The 19,235-nt window shown below is 40.1% G+C and overlaps 1 protein-coding gene across 6 annotated transcripts in view; it reads left to right on the top strand.

The window, feature by feature from the left end:
* The first annotated feature begins 8,137 nt into the window (after positions 1 to 8,137).
* ADNP (activity dependent neuroprotector homeobox) overlaps positions 8,138 to 19,235 on the top strand; it is a 50,018-nt gene continuing 38,920 nt past the window's right edge. For 5 of the 6 annotated variants that reach the window (XM_063297046.1, XM_063297047.1, XM_063297050.1 and 2 more), the window contains exon 1: positions 8,138 to 8,642. The gene's annotated coding sequence lies outside the window, so the exon portion shown is untranslated. Of the gene's footprint in view, positions 8,643 to 9,473; positions 9,736 to 19,235 lie in introns of those variants that run through there. The other variant, XM_063297051.1, reaches the window with a different exon arrangement.

Raw genomic sequence — 19,235 nt, forward strand, 5'->3', positions numbered from 1 at the left:
ATGGTTGTTGTTTTAATCGGTCATTTTATTGTAAACTGCCCAGAGTTCCCTGATGGGAGGAGATGGGTGGCGACAAATTAAATAAATAAATAAATACAGTAATAGATAATACTGTAAGGAGTGAAAGATGGCCAAGTTGAACCCCCCTCCAAAAAAAAACCAGGAATGAAAAAGAGACAGATCCACACAAACTCAAGGGGGCTTTGGGTGAAGAGCCAAGTCTTCAAGGCCCTTTGAAACATCAGCAGGGGTGGGGGGGACAAGCACTAATATCAAACAAAATATATTTGCATTGGTCTTACCTCTCCCCTCCCCATCAAAAATGTGTCTGTGTGCATAGAGGGATGCAATCTGAGAGAAAGTCACATGCAAACAGCAATTTTATTTTGAAAGATAAATTACATCCGAGAAATTTGCTTTTTAAAACTTGTATCAGGGAAATTTACATATCAAAGCTGGAAGATTTCTATCAAAGCGTGTTCTCAGGCAATTTACTTTAATTATTATGTAACTTAGGGGAAATGCACTGAAGCTTCTGTAACATTTCAGGACCAAACAGATGGAAATAGGTAGAAACTTTCATACATTTTTTTTAATCCATTGAAATACGATTGGTCTGGAAAGTGTCTTAATATAATATAAGGTGATTGGTGAAGCAAACATTTTTAGTCACTAGTGAATATTGTTAATGTTCAAAATAATTTTGCATTCCATATAGTCTTCTTTCCCTTCTTTTGTGCAAGTTTACATCCCTTGTTTTCTTTTGGATACCACTTCCATGTTGTCAAGAAAACTTCCTTCTCTCAAATAGTCCTGGTATGGTAGTACAGGTAGTCCTTGTTTTACTCCCACAATTGAGACTGGAATTTTGGTTGCTAAGCAAATCAGTCATTAAGCAAATCTGACCCGATTTTATTATCTTCCTTTGTGGCAGTCATTAAGCAAATCACCACAGTCATTAAACAAACCATGTGGTCGTTAAGCAAATCACACAGTTCCCCACTGATTTTGCTTGCCAGAAGCTGTCCAGGAAGGTTGAAAATGGCGATCATGTAACCATGGGATGCTGTGATGGTCATAAATGCAAACCAGTCGCCAAGTGCCCAAATCTTGATCATGTGGCTGTGGGGACGTCGTGATGGTCATTAGTGTGAGTGCTAGTTTTAAGTTGGTTTTTACAGCACTGTCGTAAGTCTGAACCATCACTAACAAATGGTCATTAAGTGAGGACTACCTATACAAAATAACTGGCAAATAGAGAGAGAAAACGTAGAGGCAGTGAAAGACTTTGTATTTCTAGGTGCAAAGATTACTGCGGATGCTGACTGCAGTCAGGATATCAGAAGACGTTTAATCCTTGGGAGAAGAGCAATGACAAATCTCAATAAAATAGTTAAGAGCAGAGACATCACACTGACAACAAAGGTCCGCATAGTTAAAGCAATGGTATTCCCCGTAGTAACATATGGCTGCGAGAGCTGGACCATAAGGAAGGCTGAGAGAAGGAAGATCGATGCTTTGGAACTGTGGTGTTGGAGGAAAATTCTGAGAGTGCCTTGGACTGCAAGAAGATCAAACCAGTCCATACTCCAGGAAATAAAGCCAGACTGCTCACTTGAGGGAATGATATTAAAGGCCAAACTGAAATATTTTGGCCACATAATGAGAAGACAGGACACCCTGGAGAAGATGCTGATGCTAGGGAGAGTGGAGGGCAAAAGGAAGAGGGGCCGACCAAGGGCAAGATGGATAGATGATATTCTAGAGGTGACGGACTCGTCCCTGGGGGAGCTGGGGGTGTTGACGACCGACAGGAAGCTCTGGCGTGGGCTGGTCCATGAAGTCACGAAGAGTCTGAAGTGACTAAATGAATAAACAACAACAATGTAAATACACTGATCGATGTAGTGTATCAGCTGGCACTAGAATATTTATTTAGAAAATTTATGTAGCCACCCATCTTAAATATATAACTCTGGTGGCAAAAAATCCATAGAAAATAGTATTTAAAAAAGACATAATTAAAATACTCCAATGAAAGAAAAGATAACTGAGGCACTACACGATTCTTCCGTACTGGCCTTAAAAGCTGGTTTAGGTAGATAACCAACCTCCCCTCCGCAAAAAAATCCCAAACAAACAAACCCCTTCTCCTAGGTGATTGGTTAAAATATGCTACATGGAATTTCTTACTGTCTTTCCCATATTTCTTCACAGCTAGAAACAAAGCAACCATGAAGCTGATGCTCATGACATTCTAGGAAGAAAATTAACTATCAATAGGCTAAGGAACCAAGTTGGAATAAGAGAGGAATCTAATGAGTACTGACATAAACCACACATAACCAATGAGCAAATACTGTAGAATGTAGAATAGGAATGTGGCAACTAAGATGATACAATGGGGAAGAAAGAGAAAAGTCTGTACTTTCTTTACAAAGATGTTTATATGGCAAAATAAGTACTTAAGGACCATAACCTAATGTGCTAATGAAAATTACAGTATCATTTTTATAATGCAAAATGACAAATACTAAAAGACAGAGAGTATTACCTTTGGATTCAATGGGAACTCTAGGAAGGATTAAACTAAATCAGCGGTATTTGGTCCTAGGAATATTTGATGATGTATATATACCGACATACTCCAGGAAATAAAGCCAGACTGCTCACTTGAGGGAATGATATTAAAAGCAAAGCTGAAGTACTTTAGCCACATAATGAGAAGACAGGATACCCTGGAGAAGATGCTGATGCTAGGGAGAGTGGAAGGCAAAAGGAAGAGGGGCCGACCAAAGGCAAGATGGATGGATGATATTCTAGAAGTGACGGACTCGTCCCTGGGGGAGCTGGAGGTGTTGATGACCGACAGGAAGCTCTGGCGTGGGCTGGTCCGTGAAGTCATGAAGAGTCGGAAGCGACTGAATGAATAAACAACAAACCTATACAAATGTCGTTTCCCTAATCCACAAAAGGTTTTCTATATACACCAGTGAACCCTTTTATCTGGGCCTGAAAAGCATCTGGTAACAGTACTGCTGCTTCAGCACAAGGTGATTTGGTACTTCCAGAAGCCTTACCCACCACCTGCCAACTCAAGCCACATTCTGGGCCAGATGCAGAACACCTATACTGCAAGAACTTCATTGGTTGGCCAAATCAAGTCACTGACATTCCTTATAAAGCCTCTTATGACTCAAGTTCTGGTTACATTTGAGACTACTGGCTTGTAGAACCTGCAGATCTAGTTTGAATTAGCCAAGAAGGTGTGCAACAGATACCCCTTTCTTTGGTTGTGAGGGACATGGGGGCCCAGAGGCACAACTCCTCAGACAGCCCCTCTTTTTTAAACATTTAGAAAGACCATTCAGATGGTTCCCTTTCCATAGACCCCTTGTGCTTTGGGGTATAAGGTACTGTGTAATTTGTGGGGAGAGGCCCTTGAGTTATCTGATTTTAAAATGGGTTTTACTGCTGGATAGATGGGATTTATTATGGGATTTATTATGCGATGATTGGAGTTACTGTTTTTATAATGTTGGGAGCGCCTTAAGTCTTGGATTCTAGATGGCATGTAAATTAATGAAATAAATAACTATCTTCAAAGGCTGCACCTTGCAATTCTCAGTGTCTCCTATTGCTTTGTATAGAAGAGTCATTGCACATAGTTAATGTAGGGGACAGGAGACACAACTGATGCCACATTTGAAATAGACTCCACTCCAGTGGTGTCCTCAAGTATTTGTAAGTACAGCTACCATACATGAAGGAATGCATTTTATTTCAATGGAGGAACATAAAGTACATCAGTCATCCTAATCCAGACAAGTCTTTTTTCCTTCATTCACTGGAGGACATTATCCATCCATCCATCCATCCATCTGCACATGCATACACTCTGTATTCTCATTTGAAGTAAATAAATGTTTCCAGGAAGGGCATCTTCACATACAACTAGTAGATCAGACCATTTAAGACACAGCTTGAATTCCAAATAGATATGATGACAACAAATGCCATGGCTGGGCTTTTGCTATTGTTGAAAGAGCAGCACCAGGTCCTAATTTGTACTTGGTAATTCAGCATGTTGTTCTAGTGTACAAAGCTCTAAAAGAACTCGGAAGCAGGATAGCTGAGGGATCGGTTTCTTTACTACATCTGTTGAACTGTAGTGATATTATCAATAGTTCTTCTGATAACAAGTGAATGCTGCCTGGAGATGTACATCATGAAGCATTTTAAATAAGTAATAGTTAGCTGTTACTTTACAGTTTTAGAGAACATCCTGGATTAAGGGGAATACACGCTTGATAATATTTGAGCCACGTGTGAGTTTGCAGCTGGCCTATTCATAATGCAAATTGTACTTCAGAAGATGATGGTTCATTTAAATGCTGTTGTCGTGTGAGTTTGTGCCATCTGCAGCCCAGGATTTTCAAGACACTTTCATACATACTCATACTCACACTGCACTTCATGCAGTGCGTGCAACAGGTTTCCTACTTAAAATATCCACCATAAACACAACAGGAGGCTTTAGACCATTCATTGTATCTCTGCATGTCAGAATTTTCACCTCTCTAAGAGCAGGGGGTTAGATATGATGGTGTAAACGGTTCCTTCAAATTTAATAATTTTAATCTTGCAAACAAATTATACATGCATAACTGTGTTAAAAACATAATGTAACATTAAAATTAAAGGAAAAAAATAGGAAAAGACCACCAGGAAATATGTAACATGAACAAAAACATTGATTAAATTGCTTCAGAGTCCCCTTTGCCTTTCAGATGAAAAAAAAGACATTCAAATGTTGACAAACAACATATATCAACAATCCATTACTACAAATCAAATGTTGATTTATCTTTCTATAAATATAATAATTCTTCAGGCCATGCCCTGTGCGTAGTAAGTCCATAATTCTTGATATTTTGAAAGATTCCAAATACTGGGGATATAGCCAAAAAGAACAGATGCATTTTTGACACGCAACAATCAGTCTAAAGTCATGTTAATAATCCTAACTAATTGTACAGTCAAAAAATTCAGTGCTGTTGTAATAGCTATTAATAGTTGTGAAGCACTGTGAACAATTGAAATACACTATATTATTAGATTGTTAGATCAAACTTACTATTACTAGTAAAATATCCATTTTTATTAGGGGATGTTTATGTTGAGGGAAGGCCTCCATTTTAAGGAGGTCTGGCGGAGGTGGCAATGTGCCCTCCCAGTAGAGGTGTATAGCATATTCCTAGCGCATTCATTAGCAGCAGAGACCAGGCCGCCCAAAATCAAGGCACTGAGCATATTTTGGCCCAACTGAAACCTTCCTAAGTACAGGTAGTCCTCAGTTACCAACAGTAACTGGGAGCAGGAACTCCATTGCTAAGCAACCCAGTTGTAAACCGTGACGTCATGTGACCATGCCAACTTATGACAGCAGTTTCAACAGTTCCAGTTGCTGTTGTTAGGCGAATGTTGCATGGTCATTAGGCACAAGTAAAGCGATCACCATTTGCAACCTCCTGCCGGCTTCCCCATTGACTCTGCTTATCCGAAGCCAGCAGTGAAGGTTGCAAATGGTGATCAGTGACTGTGGGATGCTGCGACATTGTAATTGTGAGCCAGTTGCCAAGTGCCACGTGACCATGGGTATGCTGCGATGGCCGCAGCTATGTGGACTGGACGTAAGTCTCATTCAGTGCTGTTGTAACTTTGAATGGTCGCTGAACAAGTGGTTGCTGAACAAAGATTACCTGTATTACTCTTTAATTTTCTCCATTAAAAGAGGGGCAATAATTTCACCTAATATCCCTTGCTTCCCCCCCCTTTTTTTTTTTGCTATCCAAGATAAAATAAACCCTCTAAATATTATTGAACTACAACTTTCCTCAACAAATGACAAGGGTTGGCAGGAGTTATAGGTCAGGACTATTTGGCCAGAGTTTCCCTCTTTCCCCAAGTTATCATGCCTTTATTCTTATGTTATAAGCTTGTGGGCAGTTGAAGTGTTGCATTTTTTTCTAATATTACTGAGAAATGTGCAAGAATCATAATTCTAAACAATTCATGGGAGTAAATAAGGTATCCTCAACAGTGCTTTGATCACATTGTTGTGGCTGCCAATTTGGCTTTCTTGACTCCCCCTGCATCCTCAAAAACAAGAAGAACATTGCTTCAAATTTGAGTAGAGTCTTTGCCAAAATTCTTCATGTTAGGGGGGTCTCAGGCAGAAGGTTTACTCACTAGTCACAGCAGCCGCAAGCAACTGTTTTAAATTTCTCAAAATACCATGAACAATATAAAAATGCACTGTTCAGGACACTGAGTAAAATTAAAATGGTGGCCCCCAATGCCTTGGATTGGATGCCAAGCCTGTTTCGGGATATGGCTCAAGGAATAGAGGACTTAGCTGTTAGTACCATTTATATCTTTTACATAGTTTCCATTGCATATTTGGTTCTTGATCCCTGTAGCTAGAGTGTGAAATTTTGTTGGGATAATGAGATGAAGTATTATGAACTTACTTTCAGATATATAGGTGAATACACAATTAAACCTGATTAATAATTATAATGCTGGTAAACAGAATGAAAAGATCTGCTGGATAGCATGGTGGCTCTCCTGCTGCACTTTCAGCAATGCTGTGGCTAGATATGTATTATTTTGGCAACTCTACTTAGATTTGCATTCCTGTGTATGCTGTGTGATATTTGCATGCACAGTGAAATCACATGTTCTGTTAGTTCTAAGACCAGTGATCAGACTATGCCATTGCTGTATATGGTTGCTAGTGTGTAGTCTTCTTTCCTTTTGTTATGTATTACCAAGGGTGTAATTGTTAGCATTTGCAAACAAGTGCTAATATAGTAATTATTAATCCAACCAGTATTAGAGCCATGCTGAACTTTCTACCATTTTTCATTGGGACAGCTCAACTTTGTAACAAAGACTAAATCAGGTTTTTCAACCAGGGTTCCATGAGAGGTCACTAGGGGTTCCCTGGGACATCATGATTTATTTTAAAAATTATTTAAAATTCAGGCAACTTCACATTAAGGAGGTAAGTTTCATTCTTTATTTTTAGTCTAAGAACATTGTTAATGCATATATACAGGCCTACCCATGAAACAGATATAATAATTTTGTAACTTGTGGCCTATATTTGACCCTGAATGTGCAGGGGTTCCCCAAGGCCTGAAAAATCAGGGATTCCTCCAGGGTCAAAAGGTTGAGAAAGGCTGCACTACATAAATAAATAAATATTGGAGCAGGCTTCTACCTCCAAGCATTTCCAGGGCTTGTGAAGATTGTAATTCAGTCCTGTTAAGGAGGCACTAAGAAGGGAAAGCCACTGCTACAGTCTCCAATTCAGCTCAGTGAGCATATGTAATGACTGTTGGCCTCAAGCAGCAACCTACTTTTACACCCTAACACAATGGGCACTCAAGGTGTTTCTGCAGCCATAACTAAAAAGTCCTCTCTATGCAAAGGGCATCTGCGCTACCCTGACCCAACAGTTGCTCGTCTGTTGCTCAGGGCGCTGGGGCTTCAAACTTGCAACTGGTCCATCCATGGTGCAAGAGAGATGTTGGTGGCACACTGGTGATGCACAATAAAAGAATCCCCTTCTGTGGGTTAAGAGATACTCTCTGGCTAAGGCTGGGGCACAGGGATGCTTGGGCTTGACCTGCCCTGCGAGGCCACTCACTCCATGCAGGAGTACAAGCCTTGTGATCATCAGCTTAATAGCACGAGGTGTTATGATGCTCACTCAGGTGAAGCTTGGGTCACGTGGTATGCTCCATGCCGGGTCACGTGGAGCAGGTTCACCCCCCCCCTCTCCACGGTTCCCTCTTCCCCAGTGACCCCTTCTCCTCCCCCCCTCCGGGAAAGTTGTAGTCCCGGCTGGGGCGGCGGAGGGATAACCGCTCCGCACTCCTCTCTCCGGCCCCAGCCGCAGGGCGCGGCGCCTCCTAGCGGAGCCGGGGCAGATCCCGCCGCCGGTTCCCTTTCTCGCGAGAGTCCCCCCCATTCTGGCGGGGTTATGTAACCCTCTCCCCTCCACCTCCGTTTAAAGAGCCCGCTACCTGTCAGGACAGGATAAGAGGAGGAGGGACGACGGGAAATCAAGTTCCGTTCTTGGGGTTCGGTCTCCCCTTTTTTCCCTCCACCCCGGGGGGCTCGTCCCCCTCCTCTCCGGCCGGACAATGAGTCCCATATGCTAATGAGGACCCCGCGTCACTTCCGCTCTTTCTCGGCCGCCATCTTGGCCAGGGCAGGTTCTGGGCAGGAGGGACCCGGCTGTATTGTCTGCAGGGCGCCTAGGGAGCCCCCCCCTCCCCTTCCCCGCGGCCCGGCGCTCGACACCCATCGCCCCGGTAGCTGAGCCCCGCGGAGCCGCCGCGCCCCCCTCCACCCCAGCGCAGGCCGAGCCCCCGCCTTGCCCCTCGCAGCCTGCCCCCCCCGCCATCCAGGCCCCTTTGTCTCCCCCGCACCGCCGGCTCCGCTCCCCGCGCCCGCCCAGCCCAGCCGCCAGCCGGGAGCCGCAAGCCAGCAGCGCCGCCGCCGCCGCCGGGGGAGGGAGCGCCCGCCGCTGAGGAGGAGGAGGAGGAGGGACCGCGAAACCCAACTAGGTAGGTGCCTGAGCGCGCGCGGGAGCCCGGCGCAACCCTTGCCTCCCTCTCCTCGCTGCCGCCACCGTCTTTCTCCTGCGCCTCCAGCGTTGCCGGGCCCGGCGGCTGCTCTTGTACCCTCTTCACACATGCTGCTAAAAAACGTGTCTCCCGCCCTGGCGTCCGAGGCCGGCTCTCCCGGCGCCAGACCCTGCCGGCTTCCTTGGCTCCCCTCCCTCCACCCCCCGGCCCCATTTTTTAAAAGACAAGCTTCTCTGACCGCGTTTCGGCTAAATGCCGCCTCTGCCTCCGTTGCATCTCTTTTCCTCCTTCCGTTCCTTGCAGGGAGGTGGCACATGGATGTTGCGCCCTCGAGTGTGGCTGTGATTGCACGGTCTGCGTCGTGGAAGGAGGGAAGCGTTGGAGGTGGTGGGGGAGACCAGATTGCGAATGCTGCCATCCTCTTCGACATGCTTGAGGCTCCCTTTTTTTTTCCCCAGCATGTGCGGCGGGGGTGGGGGAAGGAAGGAAGGGTGTTAGCGAGGAAGGAAAGCCCCGTTATGACTGCAGAGTTGGCGCTGGAAATGTGGAACAGGCTGCGGTACAATCAATGGAGAACAGCCTCCTCCTGTACGCCCCCCACCTTTTCATAGCTAGAGGTATCTGGTGTGTTGGAAAAGGCGGGATTCGTGACTCAATCAGAGTAACCAGGTCTCCGAGAGAAGCAGGCACCCTTCTACCTCTGCAACTCTTTGCTGCATCCATCCCGGGCAATAGTTGTATTTAACCTATTTCTCAAACAAAGAAGAGGAAAAAAGAGGACTGCTTCTGCTTCTGTTGCGGGAAAAAAGGTCTTTTTCTCCTAGGATGTCTGTCTATTCTTAGTTATGGCTTTGTGTGTCTGTGTGTTGTCTTTTTTTTCCTGCAGCCCAGTTCAGTTTTACATAGACATACACCTAATGAGCATGTGGCTTCACGTTAAAGCTGCGGTTGCTTGGGTTTATGACCATCGAAGGAAAAAATACCAGCCCCCACCCAAAATGCACCGCAGCCAAGTCGGTGGAATGAAGAAATGAGTGTAGCAAGTCAGTAGGGGGCGCATTCTCAACATTGGGTAAGGCTGCTGCAGAGGGGGGGAGGGGTCCCTGATGCACAGATAGGAGTTGCTACACAGCGCCTTCTATAGGTCTGGGAAAATGGGCCTATTGCTGCAGGCTGAGTTGCTCTTAGGAGCTGACAGCAGCATAGGCAAAAGGTTTAGTGAGCAGAGCAGTGATTTCAAGAATCTGGCCCTCTCCTGGAAACTCATGACCAAAGGTGTCATCCTGATGTGGTACCTGAAATCTGTGTCATCCTTGAGCCACAGTGCCTGTCTGAAGGTTTTGCTAAAATACATGCCATCAATTTACATGGAAGCTACTCATATCATAAAACAGTTAAATTTCAGTATCTTGCTTCAGAAGCTCAACCACCGCTTCCTCCATCTGGACCGAAGTGGTCATTTAAATACATGGCTGTGGTTATTTAATTGTTAATACGACAAGTGAGAAATGTGGAGGGCTATTTCACTCAGTTCTTTTAAAAAGTACCAAAAATAATGCTTTTATAGGAAGTACAAATAGTTGCATTAACAACCAATCAGCAACTTCTTTGTCATGAGCAATGACGTCAGAGTATCTTAAAGAAATCAAACAGCCAAAACTGTTAAATTTCAGTATCTTGGCTTCAGAGTCTGTCTGGTTAATATTGCCTTTTTGAGTATCGCTGGCTTGTGTGATTTTGAGGAAGATTGTGGAGTGCCTCACTAGACTAAATTTTTTAAGCCATGATTTATAGAACAAGTAGTGGTCTGGTTTGTGCATAAGAGTTTATACAGGTCTGTTCACACAACAGCCTAGGCCAGAAGAAAGCAAGATGTACAGATTTAGCAAGATGTGTGAATCAGGCCATTAAATCTTGTGACTGACTACTAGTTATGGTCATTTTTTTTAAGTGTCAAACATTTCTCCTTTGCTGTGTGGTTTATTTATATTTGAAAGCATCAGTCATGATAAAAAAAGGTTATTGCGACATTTTAATATGTTCTTGCAGAAATACTTTTGATAATTTCATTCTGTGTTAGCGTTCAGTGAGTAGTCAGAATTATTTTGATATATCAGAAAAATATTTTGGATTACTGTTTCCTCAGACAGTTAATATTATACAAGGAAGTTCTGTGCTATTGTTATGTTTAATAAAGCAAACACAAAAACAGTTTGATTCAGGGCATATATCTTGAATCCAACTATAAATATGGAAGGTTACTGAGTGGCAATTTATTTAAGGGTGGTTGTTTTTTTTAAGCAGTGTTAAAAATATGTGTGATACCAAATCATCTGAAAGTATTGCTGGATTAGTTCTGTGAGAGAGATACCTGTCCAACTATTAAACTATTACTACTACAACATAGGTGTGTATTTTGGGGGAATAAGGTGTTGGAAGGATACATCTATTTCAACAAACAACTTCAAAATCATGCTATCAAGAAAGCTGTAAAGGGGAGTCTGGAGTTTTCAGTGTTTGCTACAATAAGCCTGTTTCTTAAAAACAAACATTTAGAATTTCCCTAAAAATAATAAAGACACAACAAAAGAGGAATTGTCTGGCAGAGTCCTTATTCCAGGAACAAAGCTTTGTAATCGTTGGGAAAGGCAGGAACATAGAATTTGGGGCAGAAGCAAAACTTGCAGTAGGCTTATATGAGTTAAGTTTTTGTTACAGTTTTATCATCCCATGAATAGAGAGCTCAGAGCCGATTACAGGCTTTGCATTTGGAGGGTGGCAAATTCGATTCTTAGCTTCTCCCACTGAAGGATTTCCTGTACCAGTTCTGAGAAATATCTCTGTCTGGAAAGTCCTGCATGTTGAAAAGGATATCAGCTAGATGGACAAATAGTCTGATGCACTTTATTTTTCACATTTAGGTATAAGTAGACTAAACACATTCCATTGTCATGCTGAGGCAGAATTCTGCCGCAAGATGTGATGGTATGTTGGTGTACCACTGTCCCAACATTCTTCCTTGGCAATGCAACCCAAAAAACCAAAGTGATAAAAACAAACCTTGGAAGATCCTTTTATGAATTACTTAGCAAGACGTCTGCACCAATAATAGTGGTTGTTCCCATTTTCACAAGTTGATAGCAATGGCTTGTTTTCGCTTTCCAACTCTGGTTTATTAGGGGAAGAAAGCAGAGTTCCTGGTTTAGACATCACACTACCATACCACTACAGAAAAGTTTATTTCAGAAGAAGTCTAATGAGCATGATCAACTAGCAATGAATCAGCATGCGGTTTGGTTAAGCTCTAAACCAACTTCTGAAAAATCATCACTGGTAGTGGTCCTCAGAGGTGTAGTTCTGTCTCATTTATGTGAGAGATTCAGACTTGCTTTTAAAGCACCTAATTGTGCTGTGGTTAACTTGGAAAGATGAAAATAGAAATAGTAGTAAATATTATAACTGAGAAGGATAAATAGGTATCCAGTCTACCCTGCTACAACGGCAGCATAGTTGGGGTTTCTGGCAAGCTGGACAGCATCAGAAGTTGGCAATATGTATCTGTCTGGTTCTCCTGCTCTGTATTAGTGATTCTCTGACTTAGTGAACGAAGAGCCAAAATAATTCTAAATGTAATGTGCTTCAGCGATATGCTCATTGTAAGCGTTTGATTCACTTTTTGAAACAAGTTCACTATAGCTGATGGAAATGTTTCTTTACATGTCTTTCGTTGATGGAATGTTTGATATTTAAGAGAATTTAAACATTCTGTAGGATTCAGAGACCAATATAACATGGTCTATTCCCACTTAATGTACGTAAAACAGGGAATGTATGTGGAAAGCAATTCATGGCTGCTCTCCCAATTTTACTAACAGTGTAGGCCAGACTTTGAGGAATCAATTTCTGAGATTTAAGTAAATTGCTTATAATCTTTATTTTCCTTCAGTAGATTTAGGTGATGTGCTCAGTTGTGCTTTTATAATTGATTCCTCAATTATAGGCCTACACTGTTAGTAAAACTGGGAGAGCAGCCACTAATTGCTTTCAACATACATTCCCTGTTTTACATACATTGCGTGGGAATAGGCCATGTTGCATTGGTCTCTGAATCCTAGTTCAAATCTGTCCTTATCTCCTATTTATCTTAATATGCCAGACTTCCGCAAAATGTATTAAATAGCTGGCTTCATACTCTAAAATGAATTGCTTGGTTCCTACCCATTCTTATTCTCATAAGGAAGGATGGATCAAGCCACATCTTTCCCTGTTATGTTCAAACCTCGGAAATGCTTAAACTTTGAGGATTATTCAGCATTTGCAACTTTGTTTACATGGAATTTTAAACAGCAGGTCTGTTTGTGGGTGGATGTGGAAACTGACTTTAGGAAGCACTTGCTGGGGAAGATTGAACAGCACTGTTGATTTTTGTTCTTATAAATCATAGTTCTTTATAAATCATAATAATGTCCACGTCTGGCCAACATATTTGATTTGCAGAAAGTTATAGGGATACTTCGAAGAATGTATACCATTATTCTCTGAACTTTTCCGGTTCTATTTATTTCATCTCCATCAAGCAGTAGCTTTGAATTACATTTAATCTTGAGTTGCTTTCTTAGGATTGCTACTATATTTCATTAGATAACTTCTAGTTCTAGTACAGCTTTTGTAGCTGAGTATGTTAGACTACAATGTCTTTATCTCCTAAATCCCATGCTGGTTTGAATTATATCAGTTTTAATCTTGCACAGGAGAGCATTAGGATAGCAGAGACTGTTCTTTTGAAATGCTTCATTCATTGTAGTACTTGAAGTACAGTGGATAGATCACATGCTATTTAGGAATTGTTAGTCTTTCTGCTTTGTATATATAAAATATTGAAAGTAACATGCACCTGCACATAAGTTTTGCTAAATACAAATGAAAGAAGGCACATTCAACATTAGTGTAGGCTGGAGTAAAACATTTTGAAGAAAAAGTAGAACTGAAACATAAATGTACATAAAATAAGCTATATTTTAAAATTTAATAAAGTGGCATGATTCATTTTAATAGATAAATGAGAACGTTGGACTATAATATGCAAATAGCTGGATGTTTAATATGTTTGATTTTTTTATTTTGAGTGAAGCACACACTGAAATTGCTGTGAATAGAAAAGAATCGCAACATCGTTATTTAGGGTACAGTCCAATCAAAGCCCTTTGAAATTATTTGAATAGAAGAATTTAGCCTATATTTAAAACTTTGCAATAAGGGGGTGATCACAGACAATGCTGAATGCTGGTTGGTTGGTTGGTTTGGATTTGTTTTAACATGTCTAAACTAAGACACGTTAGTTTGCAAATCATGGTTTACGATTCAGCATGTTATATAAATCCATCCAATTATACTTTTCATTGCAATTCTATGCAAACTTTCTTAGAGATAGAAGTGATTAGAAATACTGATTTTCCTGTTCAGATGACAACTTCAGAATGCTTGCTAGAATGCTTATAGTTTGTGCCACAAGTATCTTATTTTTTGAGATTAATATTCTGTTCTTCAGTCCTAAATGGGTTTCCAAGTTGACAGTTTTAAGAACTGTATAAAACAAGCATTTGTTTGTCATGTCTTGTAAATGCTTAAATCATTCCATGTAAATAAGTGAAGCTACAGTAGCCCAAGCTAAGAAATTAGTGGCTTCAATCACACATATGTATGCCATTTTGTTGGCCAGTTTATGTATAATACTAAGTCATAATGGATTACTGGATTCATGCATTACAATAATCTAAATAATGAGGAAATCACAATATAAACTGCCATTGATATCATTATAAGAAAGTTGGGAGAATAAGAATGACAATGACTTGACTGAGGTAACTCAAAGGTTAATAGGATGGACTTTATTTGCAGTTGCCAAAAAACATGTTACAGGCTCATTAGGTTATAATCTGCACATTCCCTACAGTGCACTTCTTTCCCCTAATTAATATTCTGTGAGACCACTAGCCTTGATGGGTTTTTTGAGTGTAGAATCTTAAGTTTTAGGTAATTTAGGCAGTTGACAAAAAAAATTGCTCTTTGTTTAACGCTGATTCAGGTATCATATTGGATTTATTTAAATTAGCCTAAAAAGTCATAGTTATTTCTGGGATCTATCTGTTTGTGATCAATATGTGCACAATCATAGTTGACAGGTATTAGTCTGCATAGTGGCATTTTCCAATTGTTTGCACCCATATATTTATTAAAACAAGTGTACATAGAGAAAAAGAGATTGCTTACATGGAGGAAAATTATATCAATTAATCCAAAACTTGACCAGATTTTGAAAACTCTTGACATTTTGCAAGTTTTTATCATTGAATAATCATATTTTTTCATTAATTTTGCAAGCATGAATACTGCAGTAAAAGTCACATTTGTGTAACTTCAGAAGGAAATGGTTCCTCTTCTTTTAAGATGTTAGGCTACATGTCCACTAGATGGCATTTTAGCTGCTAGTGGAAAATTCCAGAACTTGCCATGAGTGAAGAATATGTGAGTCTGGAAGAAAGAACCCTTTGCTAGGCTCCAGAACAAATGGGAGAGCTTATATCAAAAAAAAGAATGGTTTTATCTTATGTCTTTCTAGCAGCTTTTGTCATATGAAATAGGAAGAACTTCTGATGATCAGGTGATCCATCAGCAATTGCATCTAACCTGAGGTGAAAAAAACAAATTAACATACTGTATGCATTACCTGAGCAAGGGTGGGGAGGGCTATTAAAGTAAGCATCAATTCAGCCCTTGATGAGAACAAGCCTCTCTTTCTGTGTTTTGCGACTGTTTTTAGTAGAAAGGTTTCCTGATCATTAATGAATACTTCAAGTTTTAGAAATTAAAGTAGTTAATCTATAATTTCTTCAAATTAAATCTAAAAATCAATGTGTTTGACCTACCTGGGGAAAAAAGTCAAATAATATTGCCTGAGCTGTTAATGAACTACTGCATAGTAATCCTGGAAATACAGTGAATGGCAGTGACCAGGTCACAAACGTGATCAAACTCATAAACATCGATTCACAATTCAGAATGTATAGTCTTTTATCAGTAGATAAACTCTAAAAGCATCATCTCTCAAAATGATTTTCAATAAAAACTTATTTAGGAATACTGCTACTTTTGCTCTAAAATATCTTAGATAATTTTCTAAATAGTAGCTCAATATTATTATAAGTAAAGGTGCAAATTGTTCTTTTGCTCTTTAAACTAAATGAAGGTTACTGAAGCTTACACCTGAAAATGAGCTTAATAAGTGGATTATCGTTTGGTGTTTGATTTTTCTCTGGATAAATACATGGATTGGGACAGAAAAAGTGTGCATGATAGCATTGTGACAAAAATAACTGCCATTTCTAGTTTCAGTTGTTTGTTTTTTTCCTGATGGTGGAATACTTAATTATTGCAGAGCAGAATTAATTAGTTTCAAAATAATTGTGACTTTGGACAACAAATCTATTTGCTAAATGTAATCAATCATACTCAGATTTAAGGCTGGGCTGATTTTTTGTCACTCCTTTCGAAATAGCTTCCTAAACAGATCTATGTACAAAAGTTGGGCAGCTTTATGATGAAAGGGAATTAAATTAGTATAATCCAATTTGAGCTGAAATTCATATAATGTTCCAGTTTCCCAGAGCCCCAAAAGCAAGACTGGGTATGTCATACAATACTGCTGAATTGTGTTCAGAATTGGAAAATGTATAGCGATAAGAGAGTTCTCTTATTAGAAAAGGGAGAAACCTAGAAATACTCAGAAGATAGAACCAGGGATTTGGGAGATACTGTTTGAACCTTGAAGGAAGAGTATATTATGGAGTACTCCCTGTACTTCAGGAAGTGTTTCTAAAGATATTTTTCGCCCTGTCCAGTCTCGCCTTCTGTATCGTAGCATGTGGCAGCAACTAGCTAACTAGTTATAGTTATAGCTAGCTAGGATAGACCTATCTAGTCTTAGGATGAGAAACCACCCGAAATACAAAAGTGAGGTACACTGCTTGAATATTGCTGCCAAGAAAATAACATGAACAAGTACATGTATCACTAGGATTTGAGCTTGAGTTTCTTTTACATTGTGTTTTATGAAATCCAAGTCAACCTGTATTTCTCTTGGTTTTCTTTCTAATAATGAGTTTCTTGCCTGAGCTACTTTCTATGAGCAACTGTGGCTTCATCTGTTTGAAGGCCTGTGAACCACTTCTCATGGAACTGCGAAATTCTGATCTGAACCTATTTTATCTGATGTTCTTTCTGTTGTGACCTTGCTAAAAAACAGTGAATGAACAATTCTAAAACTATAAGAGGTTCTTTATTGATAGAAGAATATTAGGTTTCTTTTGCTCTTAGATCAACATCCATATAATCTTGAATAGCTTAATGAGTCGAGAGCGATTTTGGATCTTTTCCAGTAGCAATCCCTTGAAGTATAATTTGGTTATAATATGTGAAAAGTTCTCTGGACCCTTATCTATTTGTTTAATTTCACAATTTCTTTTAAATGTTCTGCAGCTTAATTAAGCTGTATAAGTACAGTGTAAATTAAACAGTTTGTAGAAGTAAGGATGTTTAATTTTATTTAATCACATGAAAGGCCCTAGTGGGCTCATATGGTTTTGTCATCAGCTGTTGCACTCTACCTGATATATCTCACAGAGACTTGCTGCATGTAGGCAGAGAATTGTCTCAATTCAGGAAAGGCCATGAAAGTTCCACTGCCTTGAAGAGTACACAGTTGTTGAACAGGCAGTGGAAGACAGTCCTTTTTCATAAGTTATTGGAACAACTCTTATGTGTGATATCCTGCTAGATGCTTTGCATACAGAATGCTCTAGGTTTAATTCCTGGCTTTTATAGGTAGGACTAGAAAATTGCCAGCCAGGATTTCAAAAGTTCTTGGACAGATGGACCATTGATCTGACTCAGTGTAAGGTGGATTCTTGAGTTTCTAACTAAGTTTGTGTGATGAAGTTTGTAAATTAATGTTCTCTGTTCTCTCTATTCATCTTTTATTTGCTTTTAGATCATAAACCTCTTCTGTGAACAGAGGAGTCCCCACTGTTGGCTAAAAGAATCAAGAAAACTGGCAGAAGGGTAGAGTGTTGAATTTGTCTACTCATCTCTATCATCGCATTCAACATTGTCGTAGAGCGTTTTCAAGTGCCAAGTAAATTTTCATTCAGCCTTTGGGCTAAAGAAGGAGGAAGGAGACATGACCAAAACAGTGCCTTTTCATCTTCTGTCCAAGAGATGATCTAGTTCATGGAATTTTGCTCTGCATTACCCTTGATACAATTCTTTATGTAGAAATAACAGTTCTGTGTGAGGAACTAATGCAGATTGCCCTGAAAAGATTGGCATAGCCAAGATTAGCAATGTATTCCTTGATAGGGAAAAAGCAATAATAATACAATGAGGGAATCTTAAATTAGTACACTTGTTTATCTACCCGTTACCTGCTTGTGTAGATTGTAGTTTTACAAAGGGTGTATATTATTTTGGCATATTTGTGAGTCATTATACATAAAGCATCTGCTGAATCCGTTATGGGACCTGGGAAGCACCTGCCCTGTGGGACACCTTGCCTCCCCCTCAGTTTGGATGACCCATCCCTGTTGGCCTTTTGTAAAGCTGTGAAGACCTGTTTGTTCCCATGGGCATTGGGCTAGGGTGTTGAATGAGTCTGTTTTTAAGGGGTGTTGTAGTATATTGATTGGTGTCTTGTTTTGAAGCTGACCAGAGTTGTTTATGAGTTGGCCTGCCATACCAATTAACCACTGTCTCTCTATTTTCAAATTAACAGAATGTATGTCCTACTTGAAATATGAGTTGGCCAAATCTAAATTATTCGCCTTTCTTGGTGCATATTGTAGCATATTTGTATGTGTTTTTCTAAATAGTGTAATCCTTTCTTTTTTTATAACTCTTAAATAATCACACAGAATGTGCCAATGTAGGACTTGATTAGAGTGGGATAGTGAAATAAGCCTTTTTTAGGAATTCTGAGAGGCCCTGTTCCCCAGGGCTCACCAGAGAAATTTTAGTGACCAGTCTTGTCCCTATTGTTGTATCTGTTATATCTATTAAAAGGTAAGCATCTGCCTATATAGCACTCTCGATGTCTTTGTATGTACAATGAAGGCATTTGTATAGACCAATGCCTTTTTTTTCTCTCTGATCATTGATGCTTGTGCGGTGAATTTTTTCAACTTGAATAGGGAGTGAGTAGAGGGGAGATAGGGCGGTGTGATCGAACCTTGTTCTTTCCACACTTGATCTTCTTGCTTTAACTACTGATTCTTTGCAGACCTTCTTATATAGTGTGGGATGGACATGTAGTGGTTGGATGATTGTCTTCATCCTTATCTGCTATTTGTGTATTTCTATTTGGAATTCCTGAATAATTATTTACCTCTTCAGTTGGGTGTTTTCCCAAAATAATCAGAGGCAATATGGTATTAAGCCACCATAGAATTTCATGGTTATGTAGGTATACTTCATGGTGTGGGAGCTGAAGACTTGCTAATGTGTTAAAAGTGAGCGGAAATT

Source organism: Candoia aspera, chromosome 3, assembly GCF_035149785.1.
Source record: "Candoia aspera isolate rCanAsp1 chromosome 3, rCanAsp1.hap2, whole genome shotgun sequence".
Classification (NCBI taxonomy): Eukaryota; Metazoa; Chordata; class Lepidosauria; order Squamata; family Boidae; genus Candoia; species Candoia aspera.